Source organism: Peromyscus eremicus, chromosome 11 (genome assembly GCF_949786415.1).
Source record: "Peromyscus eremicus chromosome 11, PerEre_H2_v1, whole genome shotgun sequence".
NCBI lineage: Eukaryota > Metazoa > Chordata > Mammalia > Rodentia > Cricetidae > Peromyscus > Peromyscus eremicus.
The window spans coordinates 54,747,217-54,760,146 of NC_081427.1; the positions used below are offsets into that span (position 1 = coordinate 54,747,217).

Genomic DNA, 12,930 nt, shown 5'->3' on the forward strand with positions numbered 1-12,930 from the left:
ACCAGTCCCTGATCCAGTATGACAGTGTTATAGAACAAAATTAGGACCCAGACACACAGAGGGGCGTCCGTGTGAGGAAACATGGAGAAGAAAGCTATCTATTAGCCAAGGAGAGAGGCCTCAGAAGAAAACAACTTCACTAGCACCTTGAGTGTTGACTCCCAGCCTCCAGAAAAGTGAGGAAATGAATTCTATGTCTCACTCCATCTGCAGTGCCTTGCTATGGCAGCCCTAGCCAACTAGCACATGTGATTAAACTTATTTTTCCAATAAAGAGACTCACATTTCAAGAAGGTAACATAACCAAGATCACAAGCCAGGATGTGGCAGTACCATGATTCAGCCCCAGGGCTGGTGAGGTGGCTCAGCGGTTAAGAGCACTGGCTGCTCTTCCAGAGGTCCTGAGTTCAATTCCCAGCAACCACATGGTGGCTCACAATCTGGTGCCCTCTTCTGGTCTGCAGGCAGACATGCAGGAGGAACACTGTATACATAATAAACACATCTTTAAAAAAAAAAAAAACTCAGCCTCAAGTCTATCCAAAAGTCTGCCTTCCCCATCTTCACATACTTCTGTTCTACACCCAGCCCTCCTCTGACTAATGACAACATACTTCCTCCAAGATTGAAAAGGTCTAGATCCCCTTCATCTGCTCTCATTAAAAGGGGGTCATGAGAAAGACGTACCAATCAAAATTAAGCAAAGGACATTTCTGGCTCAACTTCAAAAATTCAACTAAGACAAGACGGCAGTGGAAACCACTTGCCAACATTCTGCATGTTCACGAATATTTTAAACAAAGTTGTTTGTCAAACCAGATGGAAGATGATCAATGATGTGATCCCACTTAACAAACATGTAACTTTTTAAAGAAATTTTAATCTTTTGGGTTCTGACATTCTGTTTTCAGATCCCAGTTCTTTGCAAATTCCCAGTTCTACACGAAATTAGGAAGGCATCACTGTAATCCTGCCTTAGACTGTCTTCTTGTTCTAGTTTGAATGTGACGAGGCCCCTACAAGGCCCATGTGCTGAAGGACTTTGGAGATGGTTGGATCACAAAGGCACTAACGTCATCCATGTGTTAATATAGACATAGAGTGTGGGTCAGTAGGAGGTACAGCTTGGATAGACGAAGAAGGACACTTGGGGTTTAGACTGGAAGAATAAATCTTGTCCCCAGTGGCTCATTCGCCCCCTCCAACTACCTCCCCCCGCCCCGCACTCTCTCTCTCTCTCTCTCTCTCTCTCTCTCTCTCTCTCTCTCTCTCTCTCTCTTATTCTTGGTTGCTGTGAGGGCAATAGCTTTCCTCTATTACACACTTCCTCCCTGATGATTTTCATCATTAAAGATCCCGAAGCGCCGGGCGGTGGTGGCGCACGCCTTTAATCCCAGCACTCGGGAGGCAGAGCCAGGCGGATCTCTGTGAGTTCGAGGCCAGCCTGGGCTACCAAGTGAGTTCCAGGAAAGGCGCAAAGCTACACAGAGAAACCCTGTCTCGGAAAACCAAAAAAAAAAAAAAAAAAATCCCGAAGCACTGAAACCATCTAGCCTTGAAACAAAAGCTCTAAAATCATGAGCCATAACATACCTTTTCCCCTCCAAGTGGATTTTCTCACCTATTTTGTCGCAGCAACCAATGTGAACACAGCTGCACTCTGGTTAGTCTGTGTCCCGTTGTCCTGATAGATTACCAATGTTTATAAGTAGTTTGTGTTCCTAGTGGGACAGGTGATCAGAGTTTCAGTTCATTTTAAACGGATCATTGCATGCACATAAAGGTAAAAATTGTCAACACAAAGGACTGGTTTGTTGTTATTGTTTTGTTGTTGCTGTTAGTAAAATGTCTTACTTGGTTTATATTTTAAATATATACGCCAGAATATTTGATAATATGGGAGCGAGGAAAAATTAAACCAAGAACAGTATTAAACAAATTAAACCAAGAAAGCAAAACTTGGATTTATTTTAAATGCCAGCATCTTGTAATTCAATACATCCATCATATTTTAGTTGTAAAAGGTGGAGAGCTACCCAGGCCGAAGAGGTATTTGCTGGGCTTAGTTGCTTCAGCAAGAGCTCTCATCATCCAGCTCCTTAGAAAGCATTCATGGCTCTCCTGTCAATGTCACTCTTGACTTGGCCCTGGGAACAAACAGGACAGCGGATGGCCATGGAGTCATCACAAACAGATCCAGGAATGCCATATCAGGTTCACTAGACAGTCATTATTGCCCCAGCTGTCCCACACAAACAGCATTCATTCATGTCACATGCCACTTGACACCCAAGACACATAAAACAGAATGTGTCACGGATCCAGACTCCATGGTCACTGCAGCAATCATACAGGCGGCCTGCCAGCAGGGATTTCAGGGTACTTGAGCAAACCCAGGTCATTGGGTCACAATGACCTTGGCGCCTGAGACACATCCAGTGTGGAGTCTCACAGCCCTGGAAGTTCAGAAAAAGGGTTGGAGCAGGAAGTGTCTTGTGGCTTGGAGAACAATTTCACTGGAAGTCCAGAGAACTGTTTTAATGATTTAGAGCAATCAGACTCCTCCTCCAAGACACAGAAAACACAAAAATCTGCAAATTGTGGTTTCCGAAATCTAAGATGACACAATCTGAGATCTTTTTAGGGATTGCTTTCAGATTTTAAAAGGTTAGCAAAATAAAGGTGTACTAGAGGCAAAAAGCAACAGCCAGACACTAAGCTAATGAATGAAAATTCTAAGACAAGATGCCTGCCCACTCTACACTAAGGAAGGACAGAGAAGGTCACACTGTGAGATAGATAACCTACAAGAAACAGGGCAAACCCAGTGAGACGTGTTGCCTTTTCCAGAAGAGAACAACATGCCCTTAATGAAAGATTTGAATCCTCTGTTCAAAAGTGCACATTGCTCAGGAAAACGGATCAACATGTACATGTACTTTGAATTCAAAGACCGTAGAAACCCACATACATTTCTGGTATATACAATTACACTCAAGACAGAAATAAATTGGATTATCACAGTTTCCTGTACCACTAAATCACACAGTGTAAGAGAGTCAAATTTTGACAAATGATTAGAACAAGTACGGTAACTTGATATGTGGCTGGTTATAAGAATAAGTAACCAAAAATAAAAAAGCGTTTTTCTCTTCTGGACAACATGGCAGAGGAAACTCAATTCTGGGAAAATGTTGGAAGATGAAGGAAATTGAAGGCTGAGAATCTGACATCAAAACAAAAAACCCTGGAGAGGTGCAAGGCTGCCAGAGCCTGACTAAGAGCTGGATGGAGGAAGCTTGGGCACTCTCTCGGACTAGAGGGGGATAACGCCTCCCACCACCCACCCCTCACTTTGCCTCTCCTTGCCTAGGGAAGGTCACAGCTGACCTTACTAATCCAAAGGGACCAGAGGGCCTGAGCCTCATTCCAGTGCCAAGTCTACTGGTAGAAAGCATGGGCTCAACGTCACAGGCTAGAAGGGGTGAACCTTGGGAACAGGAGCACGTGTCCAGCCCCTAAGAATGTCTCCTCACCCTCCTGACTTGGGTAATGTCTTTGCTTGTCAGGGAACCAAAGACAATTACACACACCACTGACTTACATAGATAAATTCCAAGAACCCACACCACACAGCATTTTCTCCCTGCAATGAAAAATGACTGTCTGATTTCATGTGTGGTGGGGACTGTCTACCAAGAGAAATCTATAAGGATTGCTGGCTGATTGCAAACAAACCATGTGCTATTTCCTATAATAAAATGGAGGCAAGAAAGCCACACCCCCCATTGCATCGTACAGATACATATACACACATCCACATCATCATTGTCATCGTTATCATCATCACCATCACTTCTGCACCATCCTCACCACCACGCACCATACCACACCTATGCCACAAACATAGCCCACTACACACACTATATACACATAGTCACACACAGCTTGGACGTGCCATAGCCATTACCATGCCCTTCTGCAAATCATACAACAAACATACCACACAATTCATTCTCACCACACCTGCCCCAAACAACACACACACACACACACACACACACACACACACACACACTGTACATCAACAACTCTCCCAACATTTTTAGGCTAATGTAAAATCCAAGGTCCAAGTACTACGCACTCATAGCTAAATAGAGCAGAGAAGGATACTAAGTGAGTAAGGGGGAAACAGTGAGCGGCAGGTCAGTGTTGCCTTGGTAATGTTGCTTAGGGAACAAAAAGCTTCACTCTCCATTCACTCTCCAACTACAGGATGGCTCAGCGCCTTCGGCTACTCCCCATGCCACACACACTTTCTGACCCACTCCCCCTCACATCCTGCTGTAAATCTTTCTGAAGGCTCAGCCTTTACTCCCAGATAACGTGTCTGTCTCGGCAGCTCGCCCCAAGTCTTGCTTTGTTAGCAGTTTCCCCACACTGTCACTCTCCCACTTCCTGCTTCCCGGGATACAGAGGCAGGTGGTGGACACGTTGGACCCGCCGCTGGAAGTGGCAAATGGGCTTTCCTCTCTGGTGACATCTGCCTGGAAGCTCTTCTTCTGTCCATAGAGTCAAAGAGGACAGATGTGTCCTTCGAGTCCTGTAAGTCCCACCAGGCGGCTGTGTAGGTTAGAAGGGCCTGAGAAGCCAATTGGAGGAAGCACAGGCCCAGAACTAGTGTTGGGTAAATAGCAGGGGCTGCAGTCTGCAGGGGACAGTCTCTACTGCCCTGTGTCCCATCATGCTTTGGTCTTATCCAAAACCAATCTGATGGCTCAGTTGCCCCTACACATATCTCAAGGAGTGAGAGGAGGCAGGACAGGAGAGCAAATGTCCCAAGTATCAGCACAGAATTCAGTGGAAGCCTCCTTTGGGCTTTATTTCTTGGAAATGGCATCTAAAGAGATAGAGTGCAGAAATGCTGAGAACCCCAGAGCGGCTTTAGCTTCACCCCTTGGTCTGGACTTCCCCAAGATTTGTGTTTGGAATAATGAAGATGTTCCCATGGGAAAAGCAGCATGCATTAGGGCTCTGAGGACCCTCACAAATGCCAATATGATTCCTGGTGTTTTTCAGCCTTGAGCTCCTGGAAAAAAAAAAAGTGGGCCTTGCTAAGCAAATGCAGGGCCACCGAGCAGAGAAGGCTTCAGCTAGGTTTGAAAATCTCCCTTGTCCAGCAGTGTGTTCCTGGATGAAGCAAATGACCTCAAGACATCTCAGCCTCACACCTAAAGCGAGGACCATGATAGTACCCATCAATTAGCATAGTTTGGAAATTCGGTGAGATAATACAAGTAAAATAGATGGCATGGTTCCTCAGTCCTCGTGTGTAGACTGGGCACAATCAGTGTTAGAAATTAAGACACAGTGGGAGTGAACACCAGAAAGTCAAAACTCCTTCCCTTGTTCTGCTCTTCTCCAGCCACTTCCGGGTCATAGCGTCTGCATGGGTCCAGCTGAGCGGCAGGACCATTTTATGGGTAAGGGCTTCCCAGAACATTTGCAGGTATGCCTGACTCCTTGCTTCCTGCTCGGGGCTGCAGGGCCAAGGCACATGTGTCTACCTCTTTCTTGATCCTGCCGTGTCTAGTTCTAGAGTCCTAGGTGACTGGCAACGTGCAGATCCATGCCTCCCTTCTGTCCCCTGCTCTTGTGTTTTGTGACATAAAGGACCCAGTCCTGGGCTCATGCTAACCCTTGTCCCCTCCCCCTCTGAACCCTGACAGAAGGACACCAATGTACATCAAGTGACCATGGCTTTGCCTTACTTGAAGGGAATCCCTGAGGAGAGTCATTTGCCCAGCCAAGGATAGATACTCTGGCACTCACCTAAACCCTTTCTATCAAGTGCAGAGAAACCAGGTCCGGGTATCTTTGAGAAGCTCTGTGGACATTCTGAGGCTCAGACAAACTCGTGAGAATCAAACGAATACCTACTCTCTGGAACTTGGCTTTCCCCAGGCTTGCCTCAATGCAAGAGAAAGGCCAGACACCTAACTGAGTCTGAAGCTCAGTCACAAGGGATTCCTTCCCATCCTTTCCCAGTCACTGCCGCCAAGGAGAGAGGCACCCAGGAAAGGTATGCCGCCTTTAGACAGGAGGTGGGACAGAAGGGGTGTAGGGAAGGGGATCAGAAAAGGAGTGTATACCACAGCTAATGGAGAGAGGCGAGAATTTCTTTGGTAACAAGGCTGACCCAGCCATTCTCAGGCTCCCAAATGACCTGGGCCTCTCAGGGGCGCCTATAAATCAGTTTGCATAAGTCAGGGCTTGCTTGTGTGTTATGCATTACCATAAAATATTTTTGAGTAAAAAACTCTGGCCTCTTTTTTTTTTTCCTCCCCAAGTCACAGGACCACAGCCCTCCTGGCAGATCCCAAGCAAAACCAATTACTGCTGGAGAAGAAGTGTGGTGCCCTGGCCTCCTCCCTCAGTGAACCCACAGCTGGCTCTTTGTAAGCCTGGGATGTGGCTATTGCCCTGGGAGGTGACCATGTGGCTATTGCCTCCCTGCAGGTGTGCCAGGAGGGCTGCAGGAATCTGTAGGAAACAGAGCTTGGCTGGACCTAGAAGCTGATCCAAGCTACATTATTACAAAAAGTTATTAAGCGATATTCAGTTACAGAATCTCAGGCTAAACAAAGCATGAGGCCCAGTGCAGCCAAAACCCATATGGGCCTGGAGGCTGCACACACCTGCATGGGAGCGAGCAGGCTGGTTAGAAGCCGTCATCAATTCTAGGAAAGCCATAAAGTGTGGATTTGCTTCATGGCACTTTCTAATTAACTGTGCACTGAATTTTTTCCACTTCCCTATAAAGGCCTGTGCCCCCTCCTCCACCCTCCTCTCTACCCTGCCTCTCTCCCCTACAACCCAAGACACCTGGAGAGAAGGTTCCCAGTGAAGCGCACCCCCCACCCCAGCACTCAGACCACGGAAGACACCTCTAAACAGGAAAGCAGCACTCACCTCTGTGTCCAAAACACAAACTAGAGAGGAGCCCCTTGGAAGGCTCTCACAGGAAATAATCCAAAACAGGGAACACGCTCGTGCCCCTAAAGAAGAGGCAGAAGCTCTAAGTCGATCGATCGCGCTGACTAAGGGAAAGAAATTGGTCTAACTGATTATATTTACCCAACAGACTCCACAAACAAAGGGTAGAAAGAGGAGTATAAATTCTGTGTGATGCCATGTGAAAAGATTTACCATCGAATGTTTGGGTTCTTTTCACAGCAGACGCTTACCTCAATTTCCACTACAATTTTATTTGTTTTTGTTTGTTTGTTTGTTTATTGATTGAACTTTTGCTGGTAAAGTTGTGCACTCCTGTGACACTCAGTACAGTACAGGGGTGAGACCTGAAGACCACTCAGCCCGCTGTGCCTCGGCGGTGGACGTTTCCCCTTGCCTCGCCCCTAGAACTGTGTTGGTGCTTTTGGGGTGCTTGTATAATGCCCACATGAATAGTAAAGTCAAAGTAAAGGTGGCCGGGGCCGGAGAGGTGGCTCACAGTTAAGAACACACTGACTGCTCTTCCAGAAGACTTGGCTTTAATTCCCAACACCCACATGGCAGCTCACAACCGTGTCTGGGAGTCCAATTCCAGGAGATCTGGCACCCTCAGACAGACAGACATACAGGCAATGCACATTTAAAAAAAAAAAAAAAAAAGATGGTTAAATTCTATAATGAGGCGGGCGTGGAAGAGAAAAATGTACGGAAGTGGCATGTGAAGAATTCATCTCTCATCACTGGTCACCTGCAAAAGAAAGAGAAAAAACACAACATGTTTTGGAGGAAGCAGAAATTTCTCTCGACCTCTTACCTGGCTGAGGTGATGATTCCTCTGGTGCTGAGGTCATCGTTTGGCAGGTGCTGAGGTGAGACCAGGCCTGGCTCGCTCCTTTTGGCCTCCACGATGCAAACCCCTTGAAAACCTAAATGAGCAGAGAGCATTTGAGGCAAGGCCTCATGCCTGGGTGGATGGATGTGCCCAACAGCTTCTTGGAGCACAGCAGGAGAGATGTCTTGCAAAGCCTAGAAAACTGTCCTGAGGCCCGGTGAGCTACTCTGAGGCAGATCTCCAGGATTTTCCTAGACCTGGGCACTTGTCCCTGGCTGTGGAAACGGCAAAGCTGGCCAGGCCTGTTTGCGCTAGGCCACACTGTGCTTGCAAGAGAATTGCCTCGTGAGGACTCAGAATTTTACTATTGGTCAGTGCGTAGACACATTTCTGCCACTTGGGATTGGTATAAAGCAACGGTCTGAGGACCAGTCTTGTCTGTGTCTGTAAGAATATGTCTTTTAAAAGGCTCTGCAGAGAAGGACCACCCATGCTAAAGGCAGGTTTTCCTTTCTCTTACCTTTCTGCTTCTTCTGTCTTTCTTTCTTCTTTTTATCATAGGTTCTTACTATATAGCTCAGGCTGGCCTTGAACTTATGATCTTGACTCAGATGCCCCCACTAGGTCTGTGTTTTCATTCTTTATCATGCTGAGTGTGAGAAGAGAGTTCAGACTGGGGAGAAGGGATTGCGCACTCAGAAGAAGACAGGGTGGGAACTGTCAGGAGAAAGTCCCCACCCCCATGTGCTTTGAAGGATGTAAGACAAGCTTACACAATATCTCATATTCCAGTCCCAGAAGGGAGGAGGCCACACTGTGTAATATTTCCAGTTATGTTCAAGAAACAGCCTGGAATGATCAGAGTCGTAATTCTTGGCTGTAGCAAATGCAAGGGAGAGGCAAAAGGAACCACGCAAGAGTAATTAGGCAGCCGGTGACCGTGGCTCTGAACCTGCCGGCCCTGGTAAACACAACATAAATTTTTTAAGGGCTACACTGCACTGTGTACAGCACAGCTTTGATATCTGAGCCGCAATTAGACTTTGCCCTTATGAGGAGTCAACTAAAAGCTTGTAAAATACACCTGTGATCCTGGCATGTCGTTTTCTTTTTTCCAGGCCAGTGTGCACTCTGCTTCCTTGTGACCCTGCAGCTTATGACAGCCATTTGTGGGTCTTCTCTTGAGGCACTGGCCTCCTGGTACACCAGGGACCCTTTGCAAACAGGGAAAATAGTTTTACCAGTTGCTGTATCGAAGTCACTCGAGGGTGATATTAAATCTGGGGCGGGGAACACTCCCTAGAGAAACGAATCGGAGAGATAAAAGTCCTTGCTGGGCCCTACAAGATTCTCCGCTTTCATGCCACTTCGGTGCTTCAGAAGCCTCCCCTTTGCTCCTGTCTAGAGACACTATCTTGATGTTTTCGAGCAGACATGTGGAAGATCCGATCTGCATGGGGATTTCCGCTGGAAGCTGGTCCAAGACAGCAAACGCCCCCCTTCCCAGAATACACTGTTCTTTCTTGCCTCTTCCTCAGATCATCCCAGGCTGGAACATCTTGCTGCTGAGCACCAGGAATGGAGACAGCAAGAAAGGAGCAGGGGGAGGGTGGGCTAGGAAACCCATATGTAAGACAAGATAAATACTATTTCTTTATTCCTGGTATTTATTCTTCGTCACATGGAGAGCGCTTCCAACATGCGGTCAGTTCCCGCAGCAGGCCAGCCTGCCTTGGCTGCCCAAGCAGTTACATCATCACCTGCCGCCAGGTGCCTTTCCACCTCAGCTATGCGACACGCGCACCCCTTAAAAGTGCCCATCGGTCACAGTTCTCTTCTCTCGCTTTCCTGTCTGTCTGTTTGTCTATCTGTCTGCCTCTCTCATGTCCCCACTCCGATGACCTTTCACTCTCCCCCTTCCCTTCCCCAATAAATCTCTTGCGCTACCTCTGCTGCGCCAGGCATGTTCCCTAAGAGCATACCTTGCTTGGCAGGGCCTGCTGAAGGGACCCACTTCGCCGCGTTCTTATCCCTTGAGATGCAGCCACAGCAAGGCCTACAGGAAAAATGAGCAGTCCCAGCATCCAGAAAATGCGTCTGCCCTCTAGCTGAAATGGTCTGCTCCTCATTTCCAAACACCCTAACTCTTCTAACAAGGCTGACTTCCAAAGTCTGCTGCTCCTTCAAGGTTTGGGTGAACCTTCCATCCACAGAAGAGTTATCTGATTAGGAGCAAAGACTCTCAAGCCAGACTCCTGTATTCACATATCCACATTGGCACCTGGCAGCTGAGCAGCCCTGGATAGATTGCTCAACCTCTCTGTGCTCCAGTCCCCTCACCTACAGAATATGGACACAACATAAGCTTTCACAGTTCCTTTCATTAAATATGAAGGTATGTGAAACAATTTAAGAATACTTGGCGCAAAATAACTACTCAAAAATTATTAACTACACTTGGTATTTCTCATGGGATTATCCCCGTGCCCTAGACTCACTCTGTAGACCAGGCTGACCTCAAACTCAATGATCTGCCTGCCTCTGCTTCCAAAGTTCTGGAATCAAAGGCTTGCGCTACCACTACCTTGTAGAAATACTCTATCATTGAGCTATATATCCTTAGCTAATGTTTTGTTTTGTTTTGTTTGTGTTTTGTTTTGTTTTGTTTTGTTTTGTTTTGTTTTAAAACAGGGTGTCTCTGTGTAACTTTGGCTGCCCTGGAACTTGCTCTGCAGACCAAGCTGGTCTAGAACTCAGAGATACACCTGCCTCTGCCTCCCAAGTGCTGGGATTAAAGGCATGTGCCACCACCAACCGGCTTTTGTTGTTTTTTTTATTAGGGCTTGTTTGTTTGTTTAATGTGCATGAGTGTTTGCCTACATGTGTGCCTGGTGTCCAGAGGCTAGAAGAGGGTGTAGGATCCCCTGGAACTGGAACAGCAGGTGGTTATGAGCCATCATGTGGGTGTTGGGAACCGAACCTGGATCATCTGGAAAAGCAGCCACTGCTCTTAACCATTGAGCCAACCCTCCAACCACCTCATAAGGTTGCTATCTGTTGCTAAATCATTTCCTCTATTTTTTTTCTTGCCTTAGTTTCTTCCAATTTAAAACCAAATCTTGTGGGGTGGGGCGTGGGGGGAATGCAGGTATGGGAACATGAGGGATAAGGTTGAGGGAGCTGGGAGCAGGAAGGGAGAATAATGAAAGAGATATCTTGATGGAGTGGGAGGCATTTGGGGGTTAGGAAGGAACCTGGTAACGGAGAAACTCCCAGGAATCCACAAGGATGACCCCAGCTAAGACTCCTAGCAATAGTGAAGAGGGTGCCTGAGCTGGCCTTCTCCTGTGATCAGATTGGTGACTACCCTAATTGTCATCATGGAGCCTTCATCCAATAACTGATGGAAGCTGATGCAGAGATCCACAGCCAAGCACTGGGCTGAGCTCCAGGAGTTCAGCTGAAGAGAGAGAGGAAGGATTGTGCGAGCCAGGGAGGTCAAGATCATGATGGAGAAACCCACAGAGACAGCTGACTTGAGCTCATGGGAGCTCACAGCCTCTGGACTGGCAGCTAGGGAGCCTGCATGGAGCCGAATTAGACCCTCTGCATGTGGGTGACAGTTGTGTAGCTTGGTCTGTTTGTGAGGCCCCTAGCAGAGGGATCAGGCCCTGTCCCTGGCAGTTGAGCTGGCTTTGGGAAACCCAAACCCCAAGCTGGGTTGCCTTGCCCAACCATGATGCAGGGGGAGGAGCTTGGTCCTGCCTCAACTTGATGTACCATCCTGTGTGGACTCCCATAGGAGGCCTGACCCTTTTTGAACAGAGGAGGGGTGGATGGGGCAGAGGGAGGTAGAAAAAAAGTGGGGGAAGGGAACAGGAGAAGAGAAGGGAGGGGAAACTGTGGTCAGTATGTAAAATAAATGAAAAAAATTAATGAAAAATACCTTACCATCTGTCCTTTAAGGCGAGATTTCAGGCCCTATTCTTTTCTTTACTTCCTTTCTTCCAAGTTGTGTACTAATGAATGAATTATTAAAGATGTAAAAAGGAGAGCAAACAAACACTGTGTAAGAGGTGGAGACATAGCTCTGCGTTCAAATGCAGGCTTGGCATGTAGGAGGCTCTAATTTCCATCTTGAGCACCAAGAGATTGAAACTCAGATATTCAACCTCCCTGACTCCTGGAATCATGGTATAGAGAAGGGAGGTGTCTTAGTCACAGTTGCTGCGAAGAGACACCATGACCAAGGCAACTCTTACAAGAAAAAAATTTCATTATAAGCTGACTTATGATTTCAGAGGTTTAGTCCATTATCATCAGGGTGGGGAACACGACGGCCTGCTGGCAGGCATGATGCTGGAGAAGAAGTTGAGAGCTATAACCTGAACCACAGGCAGCGAGGAGGGTGGGGCTGAACCTGACATGGGTTTTCAAAACCTCAAGCCAACACCCAGTGACACACTTCCTCCAATACTCCAATAAGGTCATTTCTATCCCAACAAGGACCACACCTCCTAATCCTTCTCAAACAGTGCCACTTAGATATATAAGCCTGTGGAGGATATTCTTATTTAAACTACCACAAGATGGCTGGTGTTTTAAACGGTGTATATAAAGAAAGTGTGTGTTGGGGAAAATCCCACGATTCCCAGGTCAGGGAATGACAAGGACCTGTGGGTGTCACTAAATCAAGCATGCACCGAATAAAGTATTAGGGCAATGATGGAAACATCTAAGACTCTAATCTCAGGATCACTGAGATCTGCAGTAACGAAACAGCTTTCCTATGGCATCCAATCAGCCATGTCCTCTGTGCCTTCAGGATGCTCTTTGACATATCAGCTCCTTTCAGAGAAGCTGTGCCTTGTCAAAGACAGAGAACCAACTGGAGAGACTCTGTACACCTTCTAACTCCCCACAGGCAGTGACTTCCCTGTGACCCCTGGGTGACATCCTCTCCCACACAGTCATGCCAGCAGCAGTGGCAATCGGCACTCTGGGAAGAGTCTCTTGCCTACTTTTGCTTTGTCCTGGCAGGGGTGGCAGTTTCCCTAACCTCTGAACCAACCACTCAAGGGGCA

General features: G+C 47.2%; 1 pseudogene; it reads right to left on the reverse strand.

The window, feature by feature from the left end:
* Positions 1-2,099: 2,099 nt before the first annotated feature.
* Positions 2,100-7,865, reverse strand: LOC131921557 (placenta-specific gene 8 protein-like; annotated as a pseudogene).
* Positions 7,866-12,930: the final 5,065 nt, after the last annotated feature.